This window comes from Neolamprologus multifasciatus, chromosome 8 (assembly GCF_963576455.1).
Source record: "Neolamprologus multifasciatus chromosome 8, fNeoMul1.2, whole genome shotgun sequence".
NCBI lineage: Eukaryota > Metazoa > Chordata > Actinopteri > Cichliformes > Cichlidae > Neolamprologus > Neolamprologus multifasciatus.
In genome coordinates this window covers 1,720,505-1,736,455 of record NC_140446.1, presented here as the reverse complement: position 1 = coordinate 1,736,455, position 15,951 = coordinate 1,720,505, and the positions used below count along the sequence as shown (strand labels likewise).

At 44.8% G+C, this 15,951-nt stretch overlaps 1 protein-coding gene and 1 long non-coding RNA gene across 4 annotated transcripts in view; one reads left to right on the top strand and one right to left on the bottom strand.

Moving 5' to 3' along the window:
- Nucleotides 1-15,951, top strand: part of grid1b (glutamate receptor, ionotropic, delta 1b) — a 668,767-nt gene that overhangs the window by 495,957 nt on the left and 156,859 nt on the right. The gene's annotated exons all lie outside the window — the stretch shown is intronic.
- LOC146512086 (uncharacterized) lies at nt 1,293-9,194 on the bottom strand. The gene is made up of 2 exons (XR_014875735.1): nt 3,695-9,194; nt 1,293-3,656 (listed from the first exon to the last, which is right to left on the bottom strand). It is a non-coding gene; the product is annotated as an uncharacterized LOC146512086 (long non-coding RNA).

Below are 15,951 nucleotides of genomic sequence, written 5' to 3'. Positions count from 1 at the left end.
AACATGTGTGCGTGAAAAGGGCTTCAGGCTCGTTTGTACTGTTTCTAAAAAGTAGAACGGGAGCGTTCAGACTGGGGTTCAAACCTTTCTGATGAAGCTTATGAACCAGGGCTGGATCAGGTGACCCTGGATCTTATAGGGCCTTCCAGCTTAAGTCAGTATTACCGAGTTCACAGTTGGACTTTCCATCTGGAACGCCGCCTCAACTTGGATTTCCAGTCGCAGCTACTGTTTTGTTTTATTTGAGACTTGCTGAAATGAGCTCCACAGAGTTGGTGAATTTCCCATGATGCATTGGTTCCCTCTTTTCACTCGTCTAGCCGTCACTACCTCATGTCATTCCTCCTTCCTTGTACCCTTCGCTCTCCAACCAGTCGAGGCCGTCCCGCCACAAACCTGCGTCTGTTTGAGTTCTTCGTCCCCACCTTTGCCTGTTCTCGCCTGTTTGGCTTCTCTGTAATATTGTGGGATGTTTTTGTTACTATCTAAAGCAGCCTGACACAGCAGTTGTTGTGAGCTTTACAACGAGAACTGGAGCACTGTGTGGGAGTGCAGTACTGAAAGGCCACGGCACGTTTATGCATCGTTTAATGACTTAATCCAAAAACACTTCAGAATAATGGGTGTTAAGACTTTTTTGTCTTGTTTCGTGTAAACATGCAGCTGAGTATGACTGCACTTAATCGTGCACCTCGGGCTGTTTGCATGTGTGGTGGAGAGCTCGCGCTGCACGGCCGCATGCTGCTGAAAGTGGGACGCGCTAATTAGACACACGGCGACCAGGGAGGGGCAGGGAGGCGGGGTAACTGCAGCTGAGGCGCAGAAATCCAGCATCCACCTGCTGAGCCGTCCTCGAGTACGTTATGCCATCTGGGCAGCCGCACTGTGGGTGACCTTTGAACTGCGTGTGAGAGAAAAGGAGGAGGGCTTTCCTGCAGCAGCAGATAAAATGCCACATCATTATTAAGTTGCACTGCCTAGCACAGCAGTTTGAGTTTACACAGCAGACAGCAGAGTTCAGGGAGAGGTCTTATCCAAAGACGTTGCTACACAAGCAGAGCTCATCAGAATTTAGTCTGATTAATTTTAACTTTAGTTCATTTGAAGCTTAAATTTCTCTCCTTTAGCTTCACTTCTTTTCGTCTGCTGTCCTGAATAACCACAGAAAAAGAAACCACACAAAGTTATTATTATAATGGTAATTCCTGCGTCCGCAGAGAGACTATAACCTTCGTAAGTGGCCGAATCATCGCTGGCATTTACGTTTGTGCTGGTGTATTACGTCGTGTTGGCCAATAGGAACAGAATGATGGGACGTTTGCTGGGTCTTTGTTGAGATTTTTATGCTGCAATAGACGTAGGTTGCTGGGGGATTCCCATGATGCACTGGGTGTCTATTAACTCACTATGTGTTAACCCTTTAAGACCTACCATAGAACCAAGTCCGCCAGAGCTTATATTATATGTTTACATGCTGTGGAGCCATTTTTGGGAGCATTTCAAGTTGCTATACATCAATACAACCATTACAGCCCAAATTTTAATAATATGTCTGCATTAAGTGCATAGTAATTACATCAATTGCAAAAAAGTGCAATAAACTACAAAAAAATTGAAAATCGTTTTTGTTTTTTTAACATATATTTCTAGTTAGAGAAATTTAAGAGGCTTATCCCTCAAAACTGTAAATACAAAAAAGTTGCACAAAATAGTTTCCCACCACAGGAAATTTATTTTGAGTGTCTTCATAGTTTTATTTTTGAAATACACCAATTTTTATACACTGCATGAAAAACGAAAATAAATATTATAATGCAAATTTGCAAAAAAGCAGCATATGCATCAAAATAAACTATTTCCAGCAGTGCAATATGAGTCCTAAGCATCCCAGAAACCACACAGAAAGTCATAAAGTCAAAGATAACTTTTAAAAACACCAGTATAGGCTCATGAGGCCCTGATGGAAAATGACGTCACTTCCGGTTTCGGGCAGGTCATGGCGGACATGCGATAGTTCGCGCTGATGGACGTAGGAAGTGTTACAAACAGCTGATCAGATCGGTAAAGCGTGTTTCTGGAATATTCTTCACCACAACAATCGTCAACAGCTTCCGAAGTACTGCTGACACTTCGCCAGTCTGCCGCTCCACGTCACGCTCAACCGTCCCACCAATCATAAACAAGAGTACAAGATAGCTGAACTACACACCAGGATGTTTGGGGTTAGAAAGTGATCTGCTAAGACGTGACGTATGAAATTACTCGGTCATATTGTTCAGTTTACTTTTAAAGGTGCTGCTTCCACAGAAAATACTCGATCCTGTCTTCAGTGTCTTTGGCATCTCTTGGTGATTCTTAAAGATGAAACTTCGTCACGTCGATCTTCTGTCTCTGCCGTCGTGTTTGAAGTTGGCTGATTCCTTTGCTCCTCGTGGAGTCGGCGACGTGGCCGGTTTCAGTCAGAGTTTCAGCGGATGTTCGTGTATCCTCCTCTCCGGACTTCTTTCAGTTGTTCCTCACACGGTTCCCTGACTGGCAAACTCGGTGAACTCTGTCTTCGCAGCAGTTTTCAGATGCTCCACTTACATCCTTTCTCATGTAGGCAGAATCTGAAGAGGCTTTTTAAAATGAACTTTTGAAACCAAATAAAAATGCTTGGATGGAGATGGTGGGATTTGTCCTGAGCGCAGGAAGTTAGTGATGCGTGAACTATAAAATGCACATCAGTGGGTTGGCACAGGCAGCTCCGTGCCTCTCTGCATGGGTGGCTTTTTTACATTTTGTGAATTTTGATATTTTGACGTCTGGCCTGCCGACAAGGTGAGACGCTAAATTCAGTTGTTCCTTATTTCCGCTCCGTTGGAAGAGAATCAGCAAGTTTCCGAGAAACGGGAAGCGAGCGGTCCGTTGAACTAAACGGGGTCACAGATTATTGCAGCCTCTGGGAGAAAATAACCATAAAAGATCATAAAATGGTCATAGAAAAAAGTAAAAATGATAATTGGGAGGACAGATTTCTCATTTCACCTCGTTAATGTTTTATTCATCGAGTTGTCTCACGCTCACTCATGAATGTGATTTCATCTCGGGTCACTTTGATGACCGGAGACGAGGGAACGCTGGTCAGTCTGGGGAGGAAAGAATAAGATGACGAGCAGGAAACTGCAGGAAAAGAAAGACAGGAGAGGGTGGAGGTGGGCTGCTCAGGGACTCCCACAGTGAGGCCTGTATAAATCACCTTTCCTCCTACCTTTATACTGCTAAAGAAACGATAGTGGCAACATTCAATTCAGTTTTATTTATAAAGCGCCAAATCACAACAAAAGTCGCCTCAAGGCGCTTCATAGATACAGAGAAAAGCCCAACAATCATATGACCCCCTATGAGCAGCACTTTGGTGACAGTGGGAAGGAAAAACTCCCTTTTAACAGGAAGAAACCTCCAGCAGAACCAGGCTCAGGGAGGGGCGGGGCCATCTGCTGTGATTGGTTGGTGAGAGAAGGAAGACAGGATAAAGACATGCTGTGGAAGAGAGACAGAGATTAATAACAGATATGATTCAATGCAGAGACGTCTTATAGACAAACATCTCCACTTTGGTCTCGTCTGTCCAAAGGCTGTTGTTCTGTTATTAGAGCTAACAGTTAGCATGTTACCTCTAATAACAGAACAACAGCCTTTGTTTGTTGTTTACCTCTAACATGCTAACTGAGGCCTGCAGAGTTTGTGAAGCAGCTCTCGGGCTTTTCGGCCAGCCCGTCACTTTGCATCATCGGACCGTCTTTTAACTACTATTTCTCCACAGTTGTGTGAAACCTTTTCTCGCACGACTGTTTATACCTCGCACAGAGACAGCTTTCATGGAGTAATTTAAAAAGCCAGAGCAGACTCTGCTGCAGGTCATTTCCAAGCACTTCGACACAATAAAACGCTGAAACTCTGGACTCTTCTGAATCTGCAAACCCATATCAGATCGGACTGAACAACGGCTTCTGTCAGCCTATAAAAAAGCACGTTTGATGAGTGAAATCAGACATTTAGAAGGCTGCGCTGTGTGTGGTGGGTTCCTCTAAGTGCTGTCTATTTTCAGCTGTTTGCCATCACAACATAAAGCTGCTGACGTCTGACCTGAGTGCTCCTCGCGAGGTGCAGATAATGAACGACTGTGTGCTCATTTGGTGACATTTCAGAGGACGAGGCTTTCACAGCCACAGACACACATTAATGGCGACAGTACAGTCACATCCACAGACTGAGTGGCCGCGAGGAGTGCTGCGATACAGGATGCAAGCATCTCTGCGCCCGTCTGTCCTGGTGATGGAGCGTAGTGTTGATTGGGCTGTTTCACACACCAAGAGCAGAGAGGACGGCATCAACACGCTGAGGAGCACGAAGCTGGTTAGGGAGAGTCCACGGGGTCTTTATCTTCACCCACTGCAGCCTGACTGCACAAACACAGGTGGGCTTCCTTCCTTCACTGGTGTGGAAACTCGTGAAGCCTTCACAATAAAACCTGACTAGCTAAATGCAGCGTCTTATTTTGAAAAGCTTACAAACATCTACACTTAAGGCCTCATTGATTGTGGCCTAGCTCAGAAAAGTCCTCCTGAAAGTCCAGCGAGTGGAGATCTTGTTGGATAAATTTGGCTTTTTTTCACCAGCGTGATCTTTCATTCGCCGAAATGTGCGAGAGTACGAGCGAGCTCACAGCGGCGAGACAACTGAACTAATTAAAATCTAAAATAATGATAAAAACCTGATGATAGAAAGTTCAATAACACAGAGAAAAACCCAACAATCATATGACCCCCTATGAGCAGCACTTTGGCGACAGTGGGAAGGAAAAACTCCCTTTTAACAGGAAGAAACCTCCAGCAGAACCAGGCTCAGGGAGGGGCGGGGCCATCTGCTGTGATTGGTTGGGGTGAGAGAAGGAAGACAGGATAAAGACATGCTGTGGAAGAGAGACAGAGATAATTAAGGATAAAATGCAGAGAGGTGTACGAACACAGAGAGCGAAGAGGAAGTCCTACAGGCTACACCTAGTGCGGCGTATCTAAGCCACCCCGTCAGTTGTAGCTGGACAGCAACGTCCTCGCCTAAACGACAGGAAGTGTTTCCTGTACTGCGGGTGAGTCTGAGGTGGACACTTCCTGCCGTGAGCACAGGTAAGAAAGAATTACCAGCAGCTCAAAGTTCATGTGTGTGTTTTGTTTTTCCTGTTTGGCCATCGGCCGATCTCTCGTGTCGCACTCGAATCATTACGAGCGGCGCGCGTCGGGTTCAACCGGGTCGGGCGGCGCAGGGCTGCTCCGCACGGAATAAAGCGGCTTAAACATTCCGATGTCTTTAAACAAGGATAACAGTTTATCAGCTGTGACCAGGATTCACTGTTTACGCAGGCAAATATGTAAGCAGCAGACAGAAGACTGATACAAGTGACACTGGAGTGCATGTAAACACACTGTGGTAGTGTTTGTCTTTATGCTCCACACACACACACACACACACACACACACACACACAGAGTGTAAGAGGTTGTAGCGGTGTATCCGCCCTCGGTGTTATCAGCACTATGGTAAACATTTGTCATTCAGCTCAACACCTCGGGCTGCGTTCGCTTTACACGGGTGCTGCTGTGTGTGTGTGTGTGTGTGTGTGTGTGTGTGTGTGTGTGTGTGTGTGTGTGTGTGTGTGAGCTCTCCGAGCAGGCTGCTGCTCCAATGTCACTCTGTGTTTATTGGAGGCAAAGCGTCTGACTCACACTCGCTGACAGCATCATAAAGCTGCCTACCTGACTGTCCGCAGACAGTGGGCGGGAGGTCAGAGGTCAGCGCTGAATCATGTGGCAGTGCCAGGTGTTGGTGATTTCCTCCTAATCACAGGGACAGGACGGGCTGACGGGAGCCCCTCTGACAGATTCATGCAGACATAAAACTTTGATTTGATCGGGAATATATCGGGAAGTTTTTTGATTCACAGTTGAACTCGACTCCTGTCTGCGCGTTAAAGAAAGGACGACGCAGACGCAACAGTTCATACTGAAGGCTGCAGCCAATCAGAATCCCTTTAACTCGTCCCGTGACCCACAAGCTTCACAGCTCAGACAAAAATGATAAGACCAACAAATCATTTGCAAATGTGTCAAGAAGAAAAGCATCCGCTCCCTTTAGAGGTCGCCACCGCAGCACAGCAGCATGTCCTCCTCCACCATCCTCCATCAGGTCCTCCGACCTCGCTCTCACCTCTCCATCTTCATCATCCCTCCTCTGCACAAACCATCTGAGCGACATACTGGTGTTTTATCACCTCCACACTGGAATAATACGGTTTCCAGTATTAACAACTTTTTATTGTGTATTTCTGTTGGCTTTGCTTCTGTTTTCTGTATTTCAGTGCGTTTGACCTCTCTGAGCCACCGTAGTTAGACTGGTTTGGGAAAAGTGCCACTTCTCGTAAGGCTTCCCTTGTTTGATTGCTGTACTGAGGCCTCGGCGTTCCCTCTGCACAGAATAATCCCCACTCATGCAAAAATGTTCCCTTGACATGAATTATTTACACATTATGTTCATCGATTTAAAAAACGTGCAGCTTTGTGTCCGTGAGCGTGTTTTAGAGACATCAAGAGGCCAAATGTTGCTCACTGAAAAAGACAAATTATGCAAAACCGTGTTTAAAGGACAAACGTGAGGTCGGGGAACCTTTCTGTGAACATGATTGCTTGTTTTAAACCTCAGTTTTTTCTGAATTGCTCGCATTTTTTAAAATGAATAATTATATTTAGAAAAGTCTCCGTGAGGAAAATGAGTGTTGTGTTAATGAGTCTTAATCGCTGGCCAGTAACCATCCTCGGCGATTTCAGAGTCTGAAGTGGACCTGTGGGGTGATTCTGCCACCCTGACACAAAAATCAAACGTACCCACAGAGACTTCAAATTAAAACCCCGTGAAACTCGCCGCCAGCGGGAATCAGTTCCGGGTCAGGCTGTAAGAAAAGCCATCAAAACGTTACGGAGCCGCCATCCTGCCCAGGTTGGGCGAGGAAACGATGTGTCACCATGGTGATGCAGATGAAGGGTGACGTCACCCCGACCTAAGCGCCGTCCTCTCAGCCGGGTCATCGGACACAATCAGGATTCATCAGCAGAGGCGCTCTGTGACATTTCAGCTCCTCGCCAAAATTTGTTGGCGCGGCCGAAAAACACAATTTATTTTTAAAGGCAAAGCTGAGACGTCCATCAGGCGTTCGTCAGACAACTCATTTCTCTCTCCAACACAGAGAAAACACAAAGTGACCTGCCGTCTCTCGTTAGCATTGTTCAGGAAATTACAGAATCACAAAGGACAAATTCATTTTCTTTGCTGCTGTTAATCAGAGAAGAGCAAAAGTTTCTGCATTCAAATGAAGTCGTGACAGCTGAGAGCGAGACGTGCCGCATTCACCTCCACCTGACGTCCCCGCCGCGGGGAGCAGGATGATGTTTCGATAAAATGTAACACATTATTTTGTAGGGCAGTCTGATTAAATTACTTTTACACGACGCGATCAATAAAAGTATTAACCGTGAAATCCCTCGTCTGAATTTAAACATGCTGGCAGAATGATCCGGAGAATCTGAGAAACAGTGACACCAAACTGCTGTTTTAAAGAGCTCAAAACGCCCACAGCTCCTCCCCAACAGCAACACTGAGTGAAAAGCCTCGCAGGATAAATCTCGAGAGATTTCGCAGCTGAATCTGCTTCTGCCTCACGGAGCTTCGCTCTGATGTCTCAGCACACTGGTTTGGTTTACAGCACTGTTTTCAACTCTGTGTTTGGCAGGAAAAACATCTAAACGTCTGTTTCACAGCTGCAGACATGAGTTAAAGAGCAGCTGGTGAGCAAAGCGGCACAGCTAGCAAGTAAAAGGCAGGTATTTGATTTAGGATGTGGTGGAGCCCAAAACAGAGCTAAAAGCAGAAATAAATAACACCATCACCGTCTCAGCTGATGATTCTCAGCGCTTTCTCCACCTGTTTAACACGTCTGCACCGTAACCTGTTTGTTTTCCTTCAATATCAACAATTCAGTTTCATCCATCAAGTGCACGTCAACATTTGTGTCAAGGCGCTTTAAACTGTAAGGACAGTGCCTACAACAACAGAACGAAAACAGTCCTTGTGATTCAAACGCTTTGGAAAAACTCCCTTCAGCAGAACCAGGTTCAGGGAGGGGCAGGGCCATCTGCTGTGACTGGCTGTGGGTGAGGGGAGAGACACGGGACGATTCCACAGTGGCTACAACAGAAGAGCATCGGTTCATTCTGCTTCTCTTACATCCTGATCAACGGTTAATCTGTCCCAGCAGCCACTTTGTGTCGCTCCACCTGACAGCAGCCTTTCTGTAACACTCACACAGCTACACTCACTGCTTGTGTCGTGACTTGTTGTTTAATTCATGAAACCTCTGTGGACGTCTGAACGGTCACCCGAGCCAGCTCGTAACAAGCAGTACGATGTCACCTGATGGGTCTGAATTACAACCCCGTCTGGCTCACAGTCACTGCTGACTCAAAGCCAATAAGGAGAATGTGAAAACTTTTTGTGCTTTTCAGCGAGTTTTTGAACACAGCGTGTTCTCGACTGACAGAATAACAATAACGAGAGCCCACAGAGGATCACGGAGGAGCTGGAGGTGCATCAATACTGAGAAATGGAGGGAAAAAGTCAAAAAACAAGCACCATAGAGTCTGGTGGTGTTTTCTGTCTGATGTATGCAGCTGCTGGAACCAAATACTTATTTTGATTGGTCAGAGAACGCAATAGAAAACATTTACCAGGCAACCGAGATTTTTCCTGGCTGCAGAGGTTTCTGTCCTGTTTTCAACCTTTAGCTAATGTTAGCTGCCTTAGCATTAGCTACAATCCAACCGGAGCTTCTAAACTGAGTTATGCTAGCTTAGCTTTGCGCTTAAGCCCGCTAATTAGCATCCATATTTATCTGTAGTAGTTGTAGTAGTCGGCATGTTAGCTGTAGGGGTTTTACTGTGTCTGGGAACCATATTCAGCTTCACTTCACTTTCTCACTTTTGTTTTCACACAGTTGTTCATCTTGTATTTAAATTTTACAAGTGGACGCACTGACCTCTTGCGTTAAGTATAGATTTACTTATGAGCAGTGATTTTCATGCAGGTATCTGTTAGCTAACAGCTGTTTCTTTGTTTCCTTAACAGCTGTTAGCTGTTAAGGAAACATTTCTTGGGAGCAGTTAGCAATCACACATTTTGGGGTTTCCAGCTATTAATAATGCAGCAGTCAGTTAATTTAAGCTAGAGCTTGATATTTCCAAAGAATATCGCTAACATAGGTGACTGTGAATAATATCCATCTGAGTCAGCTTTAAAGTGACGCTAACGTCAAAGCGTTTGTTGGGCGCACTTTACCAACTGTATTTGTTTTAGAAGTTAGCATATGAGTTATATCAGAAACAAAAGCTAATATAACAAAAGCTAGCATATTAGCTAATCAAATTATGCTGCCATTACCGTAATCTTAGCTCTAAGCTAACTGGGGTGGCTGTAGCTATAAAAAAAGAACCTGGGTTACACTCTCCCATTTTTCCGCATTTTATCATCCACTGGAGGAATCATTTAAAAACAATCTGGTTCACCACTTTCCTTCTACTGCAGCTTGCAAACAAACCACGGGGAGCTGCAAAATCCAAAATAATAATGTGCAAGCAGACTGGTAGGCCTCATGCAGCTGATCAGGTGATTTAAGGACAAAGGCAGCAAGTGGCAGAGCAGGAAACATTAACAGTATTAGTGCATGCAAACATGAAGCAACCAGGCTAACTGCGTGACTAAAGGCGGATAAAAAATAAGAAACTACACTTTCTTGTTGTCTTGTTGTACGTGTCAGAGAAAAACAAGCCTTGTGCAAAGAATCTATAAAAAGGATTTTCAAGCTAAACTTAACAACAGCTATTTCTAGCTTTCACAAAAGACAGAAAACCAGACGATAAATAAGTTAAAAAGCTTTTTGATAAAAAAGGAATCAGCATGTTGTCTCTCCTATGATGTGCTCCGAATCCATTTAGGTTACGTAGGAAGAACAGATGCTGCACAGCTTCTTTTTCCCCACACCAGCATTTTCACTGAATCTGTTTATTATCAGCACTCAGTTTAAGGCTACACGTATGCTGGATCTGCTGCACCAGAACACCTGAGTGTCACGTGAGCACGTTAGTTTGTTACCAACTAAAATTATTGGTCATATTTAAATTGTGATGAAAATCAAAGCTGATTGCAGTCTGTAGGATTCATCCTCTGAGGAGCATGAGTGCGTCATCATCGAGTTTCACTGGAATTAAGCCAGCGGTCTCCATGGCGACGTCTAAACTGTGCATCTGTATCAGTGTCCTCAGGTGTATTCATGCAGCACAATGAAAAATTAAGTTTGAGTGCTCAAAAGTCTGTTTTATTTCCTGTGTGCATGCACACTCCAGCATGCACACACATAAATTCCTTCTCGGGTTGCTGGCCGGCCAGTATTTCAGCCTGGTACCCTCACACCATAAACACTGGGCTTTTTCTACATCAGTCTAATTCCCCACAAACAGTGAAGGGCACCTTGTTACTGCAGCTTATGCTAAATGGAATCACATAAACAATTAAACTCGTCCTATTAATCTAAACATATGTTCTCTCACATATGCTCTGTCTGTCTCTCTCCTGAAGTCGATAATCTTCCCGGCAAACACTGAGATTTGGAAGGCTGACTGAAATAATTTAATTAAACTTCAGGGAAAAAAATGGGCTGAATGACAGATTTATAAGAAATCACTGCTCAACGGTTTCTGCATTGTGAGTTTCCAAGTATAACACGTTCAATAGCACATGTAGATGTGTATATGACCTGTGTGTTAAAGGAGGGAAACACAATCAGGGTCGGAGCCTTTAGTCGTGCTCGCTGACGTATGTTGTTGTGTCTTTTCAGACCTTTTCTGCAGAGTTTGTAGAGCCTCAGTGAAAACGAATCTCAAAGACAAATCTTGGCTCTCATAAGGAATAAAGTATTCATGTGGTATTTGTATCCCAAACGCTTCTGTTGAATAAAATATGATGTGGCGTAAAGATTTCTGCAGACGGGGAGAAGCGAAGTCCATTCATCAGCTGGAACGTCCACATTTCCAGAGTGCTTAGTCATAAGAGTTTCCCACGAAGCAATGAGTCAAGCTCAGTCCAGGCTCACGCTCACTTTAATCTTACACAAAGAGGTGAAACCTTTTCTGCTGCGGCTCTGATGCATGTCTCTGGTTGTTGCGTAGGCTATATAAATGTAGCCAGACTTCCTCGATGAACTGGTTCCATTTATTTCATACTGTTTGCAGCTCTAGATTTGTTCTAGATTGCTTTTTTTAAACAGGGCTAACACCAGGTCTTAAGTGTCGTGGTTCTTTTGATTTGGAAGGAAAAGTAAGCGCAGACAGAGTCCCAGGGAGTGTCCAAAAAGTGATTTATTAAACACACGTATTACAGCGCGTGGGAGCCAGTCTCTTCGCTCATCTCCAAAACAGAAAACTTTATAGTCTTTATGACGTCAGAACAATTCCTGGACATGATCTTATCAGAACAACAACAACCCTTCCCGAACTCGAAACCAGATGTTTTCCCTATATATGGGCATGAAACAGAACTACTGTGTAAGACGAGTGTTCTGTTGTGTAAGATTGTTGGACCAGGCCACCAAAAGGTGAGTGTCCTCAATTGACTTCTTACACTGATCCCACCACTGTACTGGAGCTATGTATGGTGAAGCATCTAAAATGTGGCAAATGATACATGATAATAAGGATGATCACTGAATAATGATAATGATAGGTGATGGACTAATGAAGTAATGATGAAATAATGATTGTGCATGTGAATAATAACATAGTGACAGAAAAATAACATTCCTTTACGTGACAACTCCTCCTCTTGGGCTCGCTTGCGAGACCAACTTACACCAGGATTTGTCTCACTCATCCTTCCAGCTTACAATCTCCTTCAAGGGCATCATAGACCCAGGTGCCGCTGAACCCTTCGAGCCAGAGCTCAGGGCTCTCTCCAGCATCTTTACCAAAACTCGCCGGACCAGAGGGATGAGACAACATCCGATCATTACTATAGCAAGAAAAACAACAAAAGAAAACATGGCAGACATAACAACACTCTTCCATTGCCCAAAGACAGACGTAAACCAGTCTCCCAGTCCAGTGTTTACACCTGATTGGTCATGCATAGTTTTAGATAACATTTTCAGACTCTCAAGCGCTCTAGTAACCGTACCGTCTGGGGCCGTATTGTTGGGTATAAAAGTACAGCACATGTCCCCAAACATGGCACACACACCACCCTTCTCAGCCAACAACATGTCAAGGGCCATGCGATTTTGGATTCCCATTAACGACGTCGGTCCCAATTGTTCCGCAAGGCCTTCTACCGCGTCCCTAGTGAGATTAGAGAGTCTCAACACATTATAATGAACATAGTTAATGCGATCAACATTTTTATTTGGAGTTATCCATAGAAACACACTTTCAAAACCGGCCGCTATCTGATTAACTAACTTATATTCATCTGGAACTCCCCTGGGAACTCCTATTGAGTCAATCCAGGTTGGTGAGTCCCATCGTGGGTCATATTTATGCACACCTCTAACACTTCTCCTACGTCTGGCTGTCAACACACCACTGCCTTGCTGTGGAACTGTCTCTATCCTATTTCCTATCAGCATCAAAGGTGCTCCTAGGCGCACCAAAGCACATGTTCCCACACTCCCCAGTGGAACCTGCACCAAAAGGGTGTACTGCCCACAATAATAATATAGCCCACCCCTTGCCCAGGTGCCTATAATAGTACTTGGGTCACTTACATTATTGGTAGTCCTACCGGGGATTGTCCTCTGACACCAGCTTGGATCAATTCTCCCTAACGTATATCTCACACTGTCTGTAGAGAACTCAAAACATGTATAATTATCTTTTTTAGGTGTGAATGAACCTGATTGTGTACGTTTATCAATTGGCGGATATAAACCTGACAAAGTGGTGCAGTTACCTGTGTTCACTGCCTCTCTAGTTAATCTCAGCATACAATCATAACCCCCCCCATCCTCTGGATACAGAGGAGCGGGTTCAGTGAACAGACGAGGCCTAGCTGTAGCACAAGCAACACAATCAACCACTGCCTGCTCTTTAGCATTTTGAGCCACCCAATCTAACCAAAGATTCCTATCACCAAAACCTGTGGCACGCTCTATTAACTCCTGAGGTTTCAATCTAGTGTAATCTGTGGCAACAAACCATTTCTCTTCTGAGTCCTGGTAAGTAACTGTCTCTAAGGGATCCATTTGCTCTGTGAGATTCATTACAGTGTCATTCCCTACCGGTTTAGATCTTGGATTGAATAAATTCACCCGAATTATCCCCGTTGGATCAGTCCCTGGTTTATCTACCCCTATTACTAAATAGAACGCCCCTCCGTCATAGTTTGCCTCCAGAAGTCTAGTCCACGGTCCTAGGGAGAGAGTGACAGGGTTATGTGTAACAGAATAATCTTTCTGAATGGCTATCCCTTCAAGGGCCTGTGGAACTGTTGTGACATAAGCTAAGTCAGGTTTGTAACAATGCATGGTGCAGCTGTGACGTGCAGATGGATGAATGAGCAACAACAGAGCTGGTACCAGAGGAGCCACAACGCTCCACTGCATTACAACAGCGACTGTTACACAGCGTTGCAGGTGGAGAGATGGGGCGAGTAGCTTTCAATATCTGGCTAAAGGCTAAAAAGATCTGGTGTCTCTGTTTGTGGCTTCAGAAAAACCTTTAAACTAGTAATAAGTTTGCTAACAAGCTGCTAGCTTGGTTAGAGGTGACCGTGCACGTGCAGCTCATGCTGCCATGTTCTAAAGCAGCAGATACTCACTAGTGCCATCGACCGTTCACTGTGCACGTGCAGCACAAACTCTGAAAAACCGTCTTTGTCTTTGACTCGTTTGAGCAAGGAACAGATGTGAGGTCAGAATCTTTCATGTCCATGAATGCTCGCAGTCTCTCTGTGGCGTTCTCGTACATGTTCCACCCACACGGATCCACTAATGACCTGGTGAATGTCAAACAGGTTAACAGCATCAGAGCTGAATATAGAGGCTCTGCTAGCATTGGTGTGCATGAATTGGTGAAAGAGTCTCTTTGTAGACAGATAAAAAGCTCAGCGTAAGTGCAGCACATTAACCGTTTAGTATCGGGAGCAGATTCGTGTGATTGAAACAGCCGTGGATGTTCTGCTCACTGAGTTCACCAGGAGAAGAGGAAAGATCAGGAAGAGTCTGTGAGACAGACGTCAGGAGCGTGAAGCACTAAGCTGATGATTCGTCAGTTTCTATTCAGCCTCCACTTTGATTGAATCAGTGTTTGTTTACAGTGAAACAGTAAATGATACCTTTTGGATGCAGCGCGGCCCACGAGCAGTGGAGTCCACCGAGGCAGCTCTGCTGTTTTATGCTGAGAAGTTTGCACCTGTAACGCTGTTGTTGTGTCAGAGCTGCGAGGCTCAGCGGCATCCTGCCCAAGGTTAACAAACTGCCTGAGCCTGTGTCTCCTTTTAAATGTTTCCTCACAACACATTTGTATTGTTTTGTGTTCTCGAGGTTTACAAAGATGCCCGCTGGCCTTTATTCTGCGTCGTTCGTTGCTCTTTTTCCTCTGATTTATGCTCGGTGGTCTTATCTGACTGATTTTATTTTCTACCTCGTGTTCCTCGCTGTTAAAGCGCTCTGTAATCCTTTTGATTTTGGAAAGTGCTACACAAGTAGGGTTTTATTATTACAAGTCCACAGGAGCAGACCGGAACAGAATCAGGAATTGCAGTTAATTTGTTTGGGAACATACTTTTCTGAATATTGGCCGACTTTACAGATAAATCTGCTTTCTAAATTCAAACGAACAGCGAAGATGACAGATGTGACTCTGGATATGATTCATGCTGTTGTGAGGTTTCTTTGCCAGGTTTCCTGACGCCAGGAACCTGGATGAACGTTCATCCAGAAATGAGCCGGGCGCCACTCAGCAGTCATGTTGCCACACAGTCGTGTCTTTATCCTGTCTTCCTTCTCTCACCCCAACCAATCACAGCAGATGGCCCCGCCCCTCCCTGAGCCTGGTTCTGCTGGAGGTTCCTTCCTGTTAAAAGGGAGTTTTTCCTTCCCACTGTCGCCGTCATATGATTGTTGGGTTTTTCTCTGTGTGTATTATAGTAGGTCTACCTTACAATATAAAGCACCTTGAGGCGACTGTTGTTGTGATTTGGTGCTGTGTAAATGGAATTAAATGAAGTTGTATTCATCCACAGTGATGTGAGGGCCTGATACTCTCACAGAAAAGCGTTACTGCTGCATAATTTTGTTCTACAAGCTGCTGAATAACATGGAGAAAATAAGGAGAAGCAGAGCAGGTCCACTGTAATGTTTAAAACAAACCTCACTCAGTAATACTTTTCGTTCTCTCTGCGCTGAAGTTATTCGTGTAAAACTGTGAAAAATGACTTTTCTTTACAAGCTTTGTCGTTCGGCCCGTGTCTGGAATCACTGATTTGATCTCATTTGACCAGCCGCAGTAACGCAGACGGGTGAAGCAGCAGCAGCGTGCGCTCTACAGACATGATTTCAAAGTGATTTCTGGGAAGTTCAGTGCAGGAACACTACAGTAGTGATAGCACGGTGCTAAAAATAAAGGCGTTAACACATTAAAAAGCAGAAGTGCTCGTTTCTCCCTGTTTCTCCGAAGGCCACGGGCCATACGGACGCCTCTCTCCTTCTTCTCGCTCTACAACCATGTTTATCCGCCCTCCAGCAGCTGATTCATCTGCCGGCCTCTCTGCTCTCTCTGCCTCTGTAGCCCTCAGCACAAACAACACTGAGACTGAGGTG